Source organism: Aquarana catesbeiana, linkage group LG01 (genome assembly GCF_042186555.1).
Source record: "Aquarana catesbeiana isolate 2022-GZ linkage group LG01, ASM4218655v1, whole genome shotgun sequence".
In the NCBI taxonomy this organism is placed as follows: Eukaryota; Metazoa; Chordata; class Amphibia; order Anura; family Ranidae; genus Aquarana; species Aquarana catesbeiana.
This window is the reverse complement of record NC_133324.1, coordinates 782939295-782954825: the sequence shown is the minus strand read 5'-3', so window position 1 is coordinate 782954825 and position 15531 is coordinate 782939295. Positions and strand designations below refer to the sequence as shown.

Genomic DNA, 15531 nt, shown 5'->3' with positions numbered 1-15531 from the left:
ATCTCTTCTAATCAGACCCATCTCCAGCTGCATCTGCTCTATCTTCGCTGTCAGAGTAGTCTGACAGCCCATGATGGCTTGCATGAGGGCTGTGAATTGGTCATTTCCCAGAGTCGATGGCTCTGAGTGTTCAGTTTGGGACGCCATGTTTGAGACATACGACCCACGTGGGCCCCGGGGGGACTGTGGAGTTTTCTGAGTCGATTGTCGCCTGCGTTGCGAGCCAGTAGTCCCCCTTTTCATGCCCAGTAATAGTCAGCTCCACAGCAGCAATTAAATATTAATCCAGATCCTTTTTAACCGGATAATTGGGCCATCCAGCATGGAGCTCCAGTCACACACGTCCGTCTAGGTCGCCATCTTGACCACGCCCCCCACACCATAACCCTATAGAGGTAATCTTGAAAAAAAATTTGTTTACTTTCCTTAACAAAACATACAAAAACAATGTCCAACAATAACCTCAAAAGAGTAGTTTCAAAATAAATCTACAAAACGAATTTGGAAATGGCTTTATTATCTCATCTCACTATCTTCTTCCTCCTTGTCAGGAAAAGTTCCATCCTCTGGTAATATCTGTCATTTGGCGTGCAGTACTGAGGTCCACCAGCAGGTGTCTCCTGGCAGCTGAGAACTGTCAGGAGAGCTTTTCCCTGCTGATGTTATGTCATCTTTGGGCAGCAGTACCGGCCCTGCAGTCTGATCCATCCATCCTCTCCCTGTCCTGTGTTCCTTACCCCATCTGCTGATCTCCCTGTGTATGACCTTGGCCTGGCTTATGTCTATGTTTCTGGAACATCCCCTGTCCACCTGCTGATCTGCTGTGTATGACCCTGGCCTGGCTATTGTTTATGATCCTGGTATTCCCCATTTATTGTACTTATCTGTCTGTTGTTATTTGTGGGTCTCTGTCTGTTGGTTGGTTATTGCACTGTGTCATATTAGAGGTGGTTGTACTTATATTATTCACTTACTTTAATAAATCATTTATATTTTCACTTACATGTGTTTGGTGTTCCTCTGTAGCTAACCACCCAGTTCTGGTCACACCTGGTACATGACAGTAAACCAAGGCCATCCCTGAATAGAAGTGGCTACACAGAGGAACCATCTTGGTTCAGGTTGCTTGCTGCAATGAATTCTGATGTGATTCATTATTATGCTCTGCTGGCATCAGAGAGTAGTGAATATCTCCGCCAGACACTGAAGGAGTGGACCAGTGATCAGCTGCTAGAGATCATTCGTTTTGCTCACTCCTGGGTTGATCAGGGCTGTATGCTGTTTGGGGATGTTCAGCCTTTAATTCGAATCTGCACAGAGCTGGCTTTGCCCTGCATCCCAGAGGGCTAGGATGATTTTTCTCCCCCTTTCAGTATTAATCAGGTCACATCACTGGTATGGCTTCAGGAAGATGACTCCCCTTACTTTTTTGAACATTACACAGCCTGTTCCCAACAGATGATAAAAAAATGTGTTGATTCTGTACAATCCCTTGTCAGACAGGCAGTATGTAACCTGCAGTTTGTGCAACCACTACTTTTAGCATGGTCCAGTATTTTGCAATCAGCCCCAGCTAGCCCACAACAAACCATCTCTGCTGTCAGACACCTGCCTGCCCAGGAGTCTTTTTCCCATTCACCCATGGCAACCTCCGTTTCAGCCCAATATACCCTGCTTCCCACCAAATAACAATACCCTGTCTCTACCTGCTGCACTTGTCCTGCCTTTAACATGCCTGCCTCTTCTCTGCTACCTACAACTTCCCCACAAGAACCTCCTCCGGCCGATGTTCCTTATTCCTTGCCATACCCCAGCCCTTCTCTTTAGCACGCCTCACCTCCTACCTACAGTCCTGCAGTCACCTACAGATCTCCAGCAGTTAAGCCAAAGAAGAAACGGAAGCTCTTTCCAACCCCCACGATCCTGCCAGTAACCCAACCTGCTTCCACACCAACCAACCAACCTGCTCCAGTTTGCTTGCATGCCAGCTGAACCTGATAACCCACCTGATTCTGCCAAACATCTGCCTGCTATCCAGCCAGTGTCTCCGCCTGAAGTTCCTGTGCCCCAGTCTGATGTTCCTGTGTTCATGTTCAAGTCCGATGTTTTAATACCTGCCGACCAGTCTAATGTGCCTCTGTCTGCTGCCCAGCCTGATGTGCCTCTGTCTGCTGCCCAGCCTGATGTGTTCCTGTCTGCTGCCCAGCCTGAAGTATCCCTGTCTGCTGCCCAGCCTGATGAGCCTCTGTCTGCTGCCCAGCCTGATGAGCCTCTGTCTGCTGCCCAGCCTGATGAGCCTCTGTCTACTGCCCAGCCTGATGTGCCTCTGTCTGCTGCCCAGCCTGATGTGCCTCTGTCTACTGCCCAGCCTGATGTGCCTCTGTCTGCTGCCCAGCCTGATGTGCCACTGTCTGTTGCCCAGCCTGATTTGCCCATGCCTGCTGCCCAGCTTGAAGTGCCAGTGCCTGCTGCCCAGCTTGAAGTACCCGTGCCTGCTGCCCAGGTTGAAGTACCCATGCCTGCTGCCCAGCTTGACATGCCTGTTGTCCAGCTTGACGTGCCTGTGTCCCTGCTTGAAGTCCCGGTGTCCCAGTCTGAAGTCTCAATGTCCCAGTCTGAAGTCCCGGTGTCCCAGTCTGAAGATCCGATGTTGCAGCCTGAAGATCTGGTGTCCCAATCTCAGCCTGAACTTTCGGTACCCATGTCTCAGCCTGTCATGCTAGTGTCCGTCATCCGGCTTTCTGAGCAAGTGCTCGGCATCCGGCTCGCTGATCTGGGGCTCGTTACCCAGCCCATTGGGCCAGGGCCCGTTACTGAGCTTGCTGAGCTGGTGCTTGTTACCCAGCCTGCCGTTACGGTGCTCAGCCTGATGTTCCAGTGTTTGCCACCAAGATCGTTGACCCGGAGCCTGCCACCCAGCTCGATGACCCGTAGCCTGCCGCCCAGCTCGATGACCCAGAGCCTGCCACCCAGCTCGATGACCCGTAGCCTGCCGCCCAGCTCGATGACCCAGAGCCTGCTGCCCAGCTCGATGACCCGGAGCCTGGCGCCCAGCTCGATGACCCGGAGCCTGGTGCCCAGCTCAATGACCCGGAGCCTGATGCCCAGCCTGAAGTGCCCGATGCCCAGCCTGAAGTGCCTGTTGCATAGCCTGACATACCCCCATCTGTTGTTCTGCTTGATGCCATAGACTATAGACAATTACAACCAGTTGGATCATCCAGAGGCCGCTCCGTTGAGAGGGGTACTGTCAGGAAAAGTTCCATCCGCTGGTAATATCTGTCATTTGGAGTGCAGTACTGAGGTCCACCAGCAGGTGTCTCCTGGCAGTTTGGAACTGTAAGGAGAGCTTTTCCATGCTGATGTTATGTCATCTTTGGGCCGCAGTACTGGCATCCCCCAGCGCATGGATCCCGGCAGTGTGGAGCAGACAGCACCTCCTACAATCAGGTGTCACTTGAGGCCAATTACAGGCCTATAAATACCTGGCAAGCACTCACATGTTTGCTTTGGTTTCGTTCTTGCGCCCTGACCTGCTTGCTTGTGATCTGATCCTAATTCTGAACCTGTTCCTGTGCCCTGAACCTGTGACCCGTGTATCTGATCCTGTCTCCCTGTCCTGATCCCTATCCTGTCCCACCTGTTACCTGAAATACCCGCCCTGCAGTCTGATCCATCCATCCTCTCCCTGTCCTGTGTTCCTTACCCCATCTGCTGATCTCCCTGTGTATGACCTTGGCCTGGCTTACGTCTATGTTTCTGGAACATCCCCTGTCCATCTGCTGATTTGCTGTGTATGACCCTGGCCTGGCTATCGTTTATGATCCTGGTATTTCCCATTTATTGTACTTATCTGTCTGTTGTTATTTGTGGGTCTCTGTCTGTTGGTTGGTTATTGCACTGTGTCATATTGGAGGTGGTTGTACTTATATTATTCACTTACTTTAATAAATCATTTATATTTTCACTTACATGTGTTTGGTGTTCCTCTGTTGCTATCCACGCAGTTCTGGTCACACCTGGTACATGACACTCCTCTTCTACTCCTCGTATATACAATACATTATTACACCTTATTAGAACTTCTCCAAGATGTCCAGACAATGCCCCATCAATATACTCTTCTGTATTGGCGAGCTGCATGTTCATGTAGCCATCCACATAAACCAGGTACCCCTTGTATTCCATACCCCACTTCAGTTTCACCATTACTGACTTACCAGTAAGGCCATTAAGGAATGGTTTTGGGTTTAGTGGCAAATTCATTTTGCCGCTGAAGCAGCTGCTGATCTACAGACCAGTGAAAGGAAGAAAAAATGTACCCGTGGAATGCTCCGAGAACACACCGCCGAAGAGAGCAGGAAAAGGCTAGAGGTACTCTTGATAAAAGCAAGAATTGGCCTTTCTGTAAAAATAATTGAAATTATATGCACCTGTCAAACAGGTGTGAAAAAATTGGACTTTGGGTGTTGGTGGTGCCTTCACACCATAACCCTATAGAGGTACCTTTGAATAAAGCAAGAGTTGGCATTACTGTAAAAAAAATAATTATATGCACCTGCCAAACAGGTGTGGAAAAATTGGTCTTGAGTGTTAATTGTGCCCATGAAACCTATACCAAAAAATTACTTCAAGTTAAAATCAAGTTAAAATCAACACCCACAAAGCTAGGCAGCCTAGACAGTCTTGCAGATATTCCAGGCCCTGAAAACATTTAATCAGCGACATTGGCATCAGGGGCTTGATAGCTGTTACTAATCCAGGACTGATTCATTTTGACAAATGTCAGCCAGTTAACGGAGTCTGTGGACAGACATGCTCTTTTATCTGTCACAAAACCGACAGCACTAAATGCCCATTCGAAAAGCATGCTGGATGCAGGGCAGCCTAGCAGCTCAATTGCATACTGGGCAAGTTTTGGCCAGTGGTCCATTCTCATAACCCAGTAACCCAGTGGATCGTCTACTGGAAAGCTCTTTATGTCTTTTTTCACCCCTAGATAATCTTCCACCATATGATGCAGACACTGCTAATGGGATGTGGAAGCTGACAGCCCTGGGCTCCGAGGACTACATTTTTTTTAAAATGCATCACTTTGGCGGCCCCCTTCTTGACCGCTCCTCCTTTGATCAACAGTGAAGAAAGAATACCCTTTGGGGTTAGGACTATGTAGGCACTGTCTAAGAAAAATTGGATATGATTAAAAAATATTGTTTAATAGTACCTACAGATTAAAAAACATCTCACTAGATATACAAATATTGCAGCATAAAGAGTACAACTAGGAACTTATTGCTGCAACTATATATATTGCAAGACACGCATTTCGATAAGTCTTCTTCAGAGATGTCAAAAATTCACATGAATTGCTACCTGTACTACAAGTACAAGTATGAGTGCACAATGTCAAATAACTCATATTGATAACAAGTTTGCAAGTCATCAAAATGAATGATATAATACTGACCAATCATGCCTGCACACACAGGGGTATAGGCAATACAGATGTTGCTGATATTCAAAACCAAGGAAAAAAAATGCCGATGCTTCCAACCATGTTTGCCAAGAGGTCAGACAAAGACAGAGCACACCAATGTCGGGCAACTGAGATATCCCTAAATGAACACAGGACTGGATCAATAGGACTCTTGTTGGAAGTATTGATAGAAATGGCCGTGATAGCAGGGGGCTGCAAGTACACAAATGTATGCAATTATTTATTGGACATCCTGTTAATAATATTTAGGTATATATAATTAGGTATATATAATGTTATATAAATATTTATACAGATTTATTACATCTTTTTAGAAAAAAAATCAGATGTCAAGGTAGCTATAGATGACAAACTGATATGCGTCTCCCAGGATATCAAATGGATTTCTGTGCAAGAATGGTATGCCTTTCAAGGAATAAGGTCCCCCGAGCGGGGTTTTTAGGCAGCTAACCATAGATATGAACAAGGCATTAAATAAAATATTAAAGTGCTTTATTGAAGGGTAATGAATGAATGTAACAACATATAAATATAAATTGGGAGCTCCAGTGGGGAAATACCCATACCAAATACATATAATAGCAAACATAGGTTATACACAGCATATGATAAGGCTATTGCATAACAATCCTGACGCGTTTCGACCCATGAATTTTGGGGTCTCTTCAGAGGATGAGTTTGCTACAAAAAAAAAAGAAAAATTTATAACAGTATGTCCAGCTTATTTAAAAGAATTACAGCATAGGCAAGTTTGTTTAGCAACACTTTGCACATAATTACCACTGAGTTTGGATGTACCCCTCGATCAGAGCCTCCCCACACAGCAGCCAGACCATCCAGTGTGCCCGCACGTAGCAGCACCCCAGGAAGAAGGGGGAACAGGAATCCACTTGATATGGCTTGCAAGGAGTCACACGTATAATTGCCCCCCCACCAACACACCACTGGGGGGTGGGGCCGGAACCTACGAAAATTGTCAGAGCGTTAGCTCCTGAATATACCCATATAGGTTAGTAGTTAGATTTAACTATTGGGCGGTCAGAAAGTGTTGTAATAATCTATTGCAACTTGAATTGATCATGTGAAGGATAATAGAATGAGTAAAGTGACTATATTGGTATAACTAATATAGAATATGTCAGGGATGACCTTGTCCTTAAATGCTGACAATGGCAGTGATAGGAAGAGAAGTGAAGGATGTGCACAGGGAATGTGATGTGTGAATTTGAGGAAAAAGTGCATGATATTGCCAAGTATCTAAGTCTACGGCATCCAGAGCTAGTGTGCACATAAATCAAAATTAAATATAAGTAAAATATTATTCTATGGGGTCTGACAAAGCATTGATAATCAGAGGTATCATAAGTTCTTACTCACTCCTACTGTTGAGGAAAAGAGTCTGGCCGTCCAAGGAGGAAGTGGAGGGATCACACCCAAATCCACCCTCATTAAATAGTGTCCTTAATTAGTACTGAAATTAACAACAGGTATCGTTTCTTCCGCCCCTTAACCCCGGAGTGTAGAGGGAGACTATGGCCGTCATTGGCAGGCCTCGTGTGGCTTCCTCGGCATCCATCAAGGCGAAGCCCCGACATCTGTCGTCACCTTCGCCGTAAAATACGTGACATCATGAGGCCGCACGCACATGCGACCCGCACATGCGCGCACACCGCATCGCAATGTCCGAAGGTGATGAGGGATGCCGCCGGCAGGGTAATCACACCCGTGGGCGACCGACCCGGGAATCCGGCCATCCAAGGGGAGAGACAAGGGGAGCGCAGGTGACTGAGCTCCCCACCCTGCCGGGAAGACACATCAGGGAACATGATCCCCGACCCAGGGAGCATGCGACAGTGCAGGCATCACAGGGGCCCCGATGGTGCAAGCTGCAAGCGGGGAGGCGCCGATCGAGAGGCACACAAACGAGCTCACATATGCAATTTGTGAAAAACAACAAATGACAAAAGTTTTCTACATAATTACTTATTAATAATACAAGGTAAACATTAGAAACTGCGCACTGACAATTCTAACAATATTCCCAAAAGTATGTAAGAACCACAGCCACCCAGAAATGGCAACATAATTTCAACGTTTAAATAGATTTGTTTGAAAGGACATAACTCTCAAATACACAAAAATATCTCCCAGATACACAAAATAGTAAGTGTATAACAACCCAGATAAGGAAATTTGCATCGGATCCAGTGGATCCCTCATTGCTCACGGTTGCGATGCGATTTTACTCTACTCGCAACCACGAACAAGGCTATGGATTATAGACTCGATTAAGTATAATAATAATACAGACTCACAATACAAGAGCGTAACTGATTTAGTGAGCTCAAGGGAAGAAATATAATTCCAATTTAGTCCTCTTATTGAGAGTCTACTTAAAATCCTAATGTGCGATTTAACATGCGATTTAACACATTTTTGGAAAATATATGGATATAATCTAATGTGGTGTCTAGGATTAACACAGAGGGATATATACAGGAGAACAGACAGTGCACAGCTCATGTCTAACTCCCATGTGTCAAATGGGGGAAGGGGTGTTTAACCACCCAAATTTGTATAGCAAAGAGGGAAGACACATTAAGGAGTCAATGCTGCTCACCCCAATATGGACAAAAAAATGGAAAAAGGTCCCCCAAGCGGGGTTTTTAGGCAGCTAACCATAGATATGAACAAGGCATTAAATAAAATATTAAAGTGCTTTATTGAAGGGTAATGAATGAATGTAACAACATATAAATATAAATTGGGAGCTCCAGTGGGGAAATACCCATACCAAATACATGTAATAGCAAACATAGGTTATACACAGCATATGATAAGGCTATTGCATAACAATCCTGACGCGTTTCGACCCATGAATTTTGGGGTCTCTTTAGAGGATGAGTTTGCTACAAAAAAAAAGAAAAATTTATAACAGTATGTCCAGCTTATTTAAAAGAATTACAGCATAGGCAAGTTTGTTTAGCAACACTTTGCACATAATTACCACTGAGTTTGGATGTACCCCTAGATCAGAGCCTCCCCACACAGCAGCCAGACCATCCAGTGTGCCCGCACGTAGCAGCACCCCAGGAAGAAGGGGGAACAGGAATCATGTTCCCTGATGTGTCTTCCCGGCAGGGTGGGGAGCTCAGTCACCTGCGCTCCCCTTGTCTCTCCCCTTGGATGGCCGGATTCCCGGGTCGGCCGCCCACGGGTGTGATTACCCTGCCGGCGGCATCCCTCATCACCTTCGGACATTGCGTGCGGTGTGCGCGCATGTGCGGGTCGCATGTGCGTGCGGCCTCATGATGTCACGTATTTTACGGCGAAGGTGACGACAGATGTCGGGGCTTCGCCTTGATGGATGCCGAGGGAGCCACACGAGGCCTGCCAATGGCGGCCATAGTCTCCCTCTACACTCCGGGGTTAAGGGGCGGAAGAAACGATACCTGTTGTTAATTTCAGTACTAATTAAGGACACTATTTAATGAGGGTGGATTTGGGTGTGATCCCTCCACTTCCTCCTTGGACGGCCAGACTCTTTTCCTCAACAGTAGGAGTGAGTAAGAACTTATGATACCTCTGATTATCAATGCTTTGTCAGACCCCATAGAATAATATTTTACTTATATTTAATTTTGATTTATGTGCACACTAGCTCTGGATGCCGTAGACTTAGATACTTGGCAATATCATGCACTTTTTCCTCAAATTCACACATCACATTCCCTGTGCACATCCTTCACTTCTCTTCCTATCACTGCCATTGTCAGCATTTAAGGACAAGGTCATCCCTGACATATTCTATATTAGTTATACCAATATAGTCACTTTACTCATTCTATTATCCTTCACATGATCAATTCAAGTTGCAATAGATTATTACAACACTTTCTGACCGCCCAATAGTTAAATCTAACTACTAACCTATATGGGTATATTCAGGAGCTAACGCTCTGACAATTTTCGTAGGTTCCGGCCCCACCCCCCAGTGGTGTGTTGGTGGGGGGGCAATTATACGTGTGACTCCTTGCAAGCCATATCAAGTGGATTCCTGTTCCCCCTTCTTCCTGGGGTGCTGCTACGTGCGGGCACACTGGATGGTCTGGCTGCTGTGTGGGGAGGCTCTGATCGAGGGGTACATCCAAACTCAGTGGTAATTATGTGCAAAGTGTTGCTAAACAAACTTGCCTATGCTGTAATTCTTTTAAATAAGCTGGACATACTGTTATAAATTTTTCTTTTTTTTTGTAGCAAACTCATCCTCTGAAGAGACCCCAAAATTCATAGGTCGAAACGCGTCAGGATTGTTATGCAATAGCCTTATCATATGCTGTGTATAACCTATGTTTGCTATTATATGTATTTGGTATGGGTATTTCCCCACTGGAGCTCCCAATTTATATTTATATGTTGTTACATTCATTCATTACCCTTCAATAAAGCACTTTAATATTTAATTTAATGCCTTGTTCATATCTATGGTTAGCTGCCTAAAAACCCCGCTCGGGGGACCTTTTTCCATTTTTTTGTCCATATTGGGTTGAGCAGCATTGACTCCTTAATGTGTCTTCCCTCTTTGCCTTTCAAGGAATAGTCTAAGCCCGGGTTCACACCTATGCGAATTAGATGCGGCTTACACCGCATCTAATTCGCAGGACATTTTAAAATACATTCATATGAATGTATCTGGTTCACATATGTGCGTTGCATTCGCACTGCGCATTGCACAAAAAACGTGTGCGTTTTTTGGGCATTGCGGTGCGAACTACAAGCCTATTATCTCCTATGGGAACGCATCTGATTCGCAGATGCATTGCGTTCTGAACAAGGATTTTCTCTTTCTCCTCACTACACCTCCCCCTCTCCCCCCCCCCCTCCCTCCCCCTCTCCCTGCTCTCTAATCCTGAGCAAAAACGCAATGAATCCGTTGAACAGGAGATTGTTATCTCCCCAGTGAAACCTGAGCTTCAATTCGTACCGCACATGTGTGAAACCAGGCTAAAAGATTAAATCTAGAACATACTGGTAACAAAGGAGATCCAGAAAATAAAATGTCATAGTGACAGAGCCTAATATAAATCTACCATAAAGCAGGTAAGTAAGAATCTAATGGTGGATAGTTACCTGTACTCCACGTGCAGCAAGCATACATGGCGTTAGACATACCAGTGCTTGATTCCTTGGAGGGAGGGCAACTATAAACACCCAGAAGGCTTGAGAGGCAGCCAGTCAGACAGAGGTTTTGGTAATTTAGGCAATTATGGGCTACTATAAAGTATCTGCATCACTGATGGTAAAATCATCCATCCTGTGCTTGAATGAGATCTCCTGGCCTCAGGGTGTGCGGTGCCCGCACACCCCCTAGAGCATGATGGCGGCCTGTGGCCACTGGCGCACAGAGATGCCTCAATCAGTCATCACTGCCAAAATGAGGCTTGGATGTAGTGGAGCCTCACTGTGAGTCTGGAGGAGCATGATAGATGCTCCGCCCATTGGGTGTGGCATAAAGACACAGAGCCTATGGTGCAGGGACTAACCTGATCCGAGAACAACACTGGAGTGATCCGATATTGTGGGATCGCAGCTATGTGGGATTATGAGGCCTATAGAGAAACCACTCATGTACATGGAGTAGCCTCAGTGCGCCTGGTGAACCAGACACTAGCAGAAACCAAACCAAGACCTGACAGCAGGTCAGAGGAGGAGAGTATGAGCATATTTATTGACCATGGAAACTTGTTATCAAAATTACTTATTTGACATTATGTACTCATACTTGTACTTGTATTGCAGATAGCAATTCATGTAATTTTTTTCACCTCCGAAGAAAACTCGACGAAGTGCGTTAGTGTCTTGAAATATATATAGCTACAGCAATACCTACCTTGTTGTACTCTTTATGCCGCAATATGTGTATGTCTAGTGAGATGTTTTTTACTCTGTATGCACCAATAAACACTATTTTTTAATTCTTAAATCATATCCGATGTTTCATAGACAGTGCCTACATAGTCCCAACCCCAAAGGGTATTCTTTCTTCATTATATATTAGGGATGATAGTACAGCGCTAATGCAAGCCAGAGTTTCCTATCCTTTGACCAACAGAAGCCTCAAAACTACCTTTTCCATGAGACTGTAACCTACCAGAGTCTAGAAAAGTGTTACATAAACTCCTCTTCAAGGTTTCCTCAAGCTATTTCATTCTGTGCTCCCTCTGCGAGGGCAGTATGAGTTCTGAGACTTTCCTCTTGTAACGGTGGTCAAGGAGGATTGCCAACCAATAATGATCCTTCTCCTTGATACCGCAAATTCTCAGATCCTTTTGCAGGCTTTGAAAAATAAGGAAGCCCATGCACTGCATGTTTGTGGAGGCATGAGAAGCAGAGTACGCGTGGTCACTGAGGATTACACTATCTGGAACTACCTCCTCCCAGCCACGTATAACTACCCTCACAAGGTTTCTGGGGACTGAAAACCATGACTTTGTTTTGATGTATGTCTTCCTCTGCTTCAATGCCTCGAAAACTGCCAGAATCCTCCTCCTCCTCTCTCTCCTCTTGTGTGTTCTGAGGCATCACAAGAACTGTGTCTGCATAAAGCGTGCCTTGAGAGGAAAGGAAGTCCTCATCTTCCTCCCATTGCTCTGCCTTGCGTGTCCTGTCCATAATGCCTTGCAGAATAGGCTCCAGCAGAATACAAGAGGGATAGTGTCACTGATGCATGCATTGTCACGGCTCACCATCCTTTTTGCCCCATCAAGTGGTGACAGTACAGTGTGTGGACTTTATGTATTTGTTGCACTGTTTGATGTGCTATATCAACGGCATATCACATATATGTACCACAGCACTTTTTTATATATATATATTTTTATATTCTTTATATGTCACAGTATTAATATAGCATATTGTGATTGTATAATGTTTCACGAGATCAGTACCTTTATTGCACTATTGTCACTTTATTTACAATAATATAAGGTAGACGTGATTTAATTGTGCTGTTTTAGTTATAGTGATTATCTATTTATTGCACTATAGTCACTTTATTTAGTTTATTTGCACATTTGTTTGTTAATCATTTTTAAATATTGCGTGGCGTTTTAAATATACATATTGCTTAAAAAACACTTCACCACCAAATTGGGGACATGTGCCAGGCATGGCACACGTGTCAACTTTCCCTGTCGAAAGGCGGACATAAGGTTAGTACCTTTATCGCACATCACCATTGCTTGCTTAAGCTTCCATGGCGTGAACCACCTCTGGGCCTGCCCCTGCAGAGCTGAAAGAATCTCAGCTCTGGTGTGACTCCTACCCCCTAGACAGACCAGCTGAAGCACTGCATGGCATCTTCTAGCCTGACTCATTGAATAGGAGGGAGGGAGTGGGCTGTCATTTACCACTGTGTATAGGCCACATGTGTGATAGTCACATGGGGGCTACTAAGATGTGATAGGGAGGAAATGCTCAGCATAGAAACTCACTGAAAGCTGAGCATGTGCAGAGTTGCCACCACAGCTGCAAAATTCCTAGCTGAATTGGGTACATGAACAGAAGGGGGAGATAGGGAGCAGGAGGATCAACCAGGTTTTTTTGCAGAATACAGAAAAAGAATCTCATAGTGACTGAGTGAGTATGAACAGCAAATAATACACAATTTCTTGATAGCTTTTTATTATGTGGGCTTTGTGACATTTATTTTTAATTTTATTTGCTATTTTTTGTTCTGCAAAAGTGGAGTTACGCTTTAAGTTGTTGTGATTGTGTAGTTACGCTTTAAGTTGTTGGGATTGCGTATAATAGAAGACTGCGTGAGTTAACAAAAGAGTATAATAGTGAATATGTGGCAATGAGAAGTGTTTGTCACATAAATCTTCCAGCATGCTGGCAGAATTATGTATGAGCGGTTAATATTATTCAGAAAATGAGTTGCATGGGTTGGGACTCCAATTCTTAGCCTCAAAGATTCCGTAACAACTAAAATATCTCAACTGAATAATTTATACTGATAGATCTATGGGTATATGACCTGAAAGCTTTGTCTGTGTTGATCTGTATGCATATAGTGGATGAGATGACTCTTGAAATTTCTAGCCATCTGCTAAAACAATGTATTTAGGAAAGGAAGCTTCAAAACAGACAAGAAACAATTACTTACAAAACGCACTGTACTGTAATAATTAGATTATGAGTCACAACCTCATTATCAAAGAAATAAGGAAAAATAACGTTGAACAAAGCTATGACAAATGTGAAAAAATGTATAACACATTTCATGTATTCTGTTTCTTTTTAATCTAGTTTAATAGCAAAAGCAATTTTGTTAGATTGGTTTAGTTATAAGTAAACATTCTGTAAAATAATTGGGTTTACATTCTTCAGTGATTTCCTATTATATATGGGTCAAATTTAGATTCCTTTGACAATAACACATTGGATTTCAAATTACAACAGAATAGGCACTCAAGGCCCATAATAATTTCTTCTGCCTTAAAGGCACACAAACATTTTTCTTTGGCATTTAAAGACTGATGTATAACACTATTTTGATTAAGTTGTTATCGTTTATTAGAAATTATGTTCTTATGTGTGGTTTTGGACCAACAAATGTACTTGATTGGTAACTTTCTATTGTGCACAACAGTCTATTTTGAGCTTTAGTGTATCCAGAGGCAAAACTTTTTCATAGTTTTTAATAAAACAGGTAAGGATTGGAGCCAATGGCAGTGTGATATGTGTCAAAGCCTCCTGAGCAGCTATAAAAAATGAAAAGACAGATAAAAACCAAAAAGCTGCGAGAACTCCCCACACTTCCTGAATATGTGATGATGCAAAAACCAAAAAACCAAAAACAAATGAGTGCAACACTGAATGAGCATAAAGTATCAATCAATGTAATAATATATATATATATATATATATATATATATATATATATATATATATATATATATATATATATATATATATATATATATATATATATATATATATATAAAATAATATATGACCCTCCTAGAGTTGATAGCCACTATATTGGTGAAGACGATGGTATCACCTTGGAACCAGCTCTGCAGCTCCGGTCGGCAGTGTTCCCTCCATCCGTTCCCTCTGCCCGAGGAATAATAGGAGGAGTACCCCAGAGGATTGACTACCATCACAAGTGCTTTTATTAAGCCTTAAGGTGAGGACACATCCGGTGGAGGGCAGCACAAGGATTGCTTTGCTATATGCACAGAGGTGGATCAGAGTGAAGATTTTGTGTTCACAGCATCTATCTTTATTCACCATATATTGGACTATTATATTGCTCACAGTCACTATAGATTTGACTTATCATATTGCTCACTAATTGATTATTTTTTATAAGAATCTTGTTTTAACAATTGCATTTTTATGTTTTATAATTCACTGTATGAGATTAGGAATTTATGTGGAGTTCAGAGCACATTGCACTTTATTGAGGATTGGCAGACTGTATTGAGCACTCAATATAGTGGCTATCAACTCTAGGAGGGTCATATATTATTACATTCATTGACACTTTATGTTCATTTACCGCTGCGCTCATTTGTTTTTGTTTTTTGCATCAATGACAGTGTGATGCTGTCTGTGTCCCTGCTGAGATTGCCCTCGATTTGTTCTGGAGACCATACTCACCCATAGTAAAAGTAATTGGAAATCCAAACCTTTACTGTCACCAGAAAAGGAGATGAGGAAAAATCTTCTAATAGGGAAACATGTGCTGGTGACAACTCCCTAAGCAGAGATTTTCCCTCCTTTTGTGTTGATTTTTTGCCTTTTGTGTTGGCAAACTTTCCCAATAATGTACAAAAAAAAGAGGAAAAAAGCTCAATAAGTTTTTAATTTTTCCGACTCAAGCTGAAGCTTAAAATAATGTTTTGACATGTGATATACTTTAGGAGAAAAGTATGGCCAAAGCTTTGGCCATACTGCTCTTGTGGGTCACAGGAGTACAATTACTTTTGCTTTTGCTTACTTTTTACTTTTTTACTTTTACTTTC

The 15531-nt window shown here is 43.4% G+C and overlaps 1 pseudogene; it reads right to left on the bottom strand.

Moving 5' to 3' along the window:
- Positions 1 to 1436: 1436 nt before the first annotated feature.
- LOC141127752 (small nuclear ribonucleoprotein F pseudogene) lies at positions 1437 to 4266 on the bottom strand (annotated as a pseudogene).
- Between the last annotated feature and the right edge of the window lie 11265 nt (positions 4267 to 15531).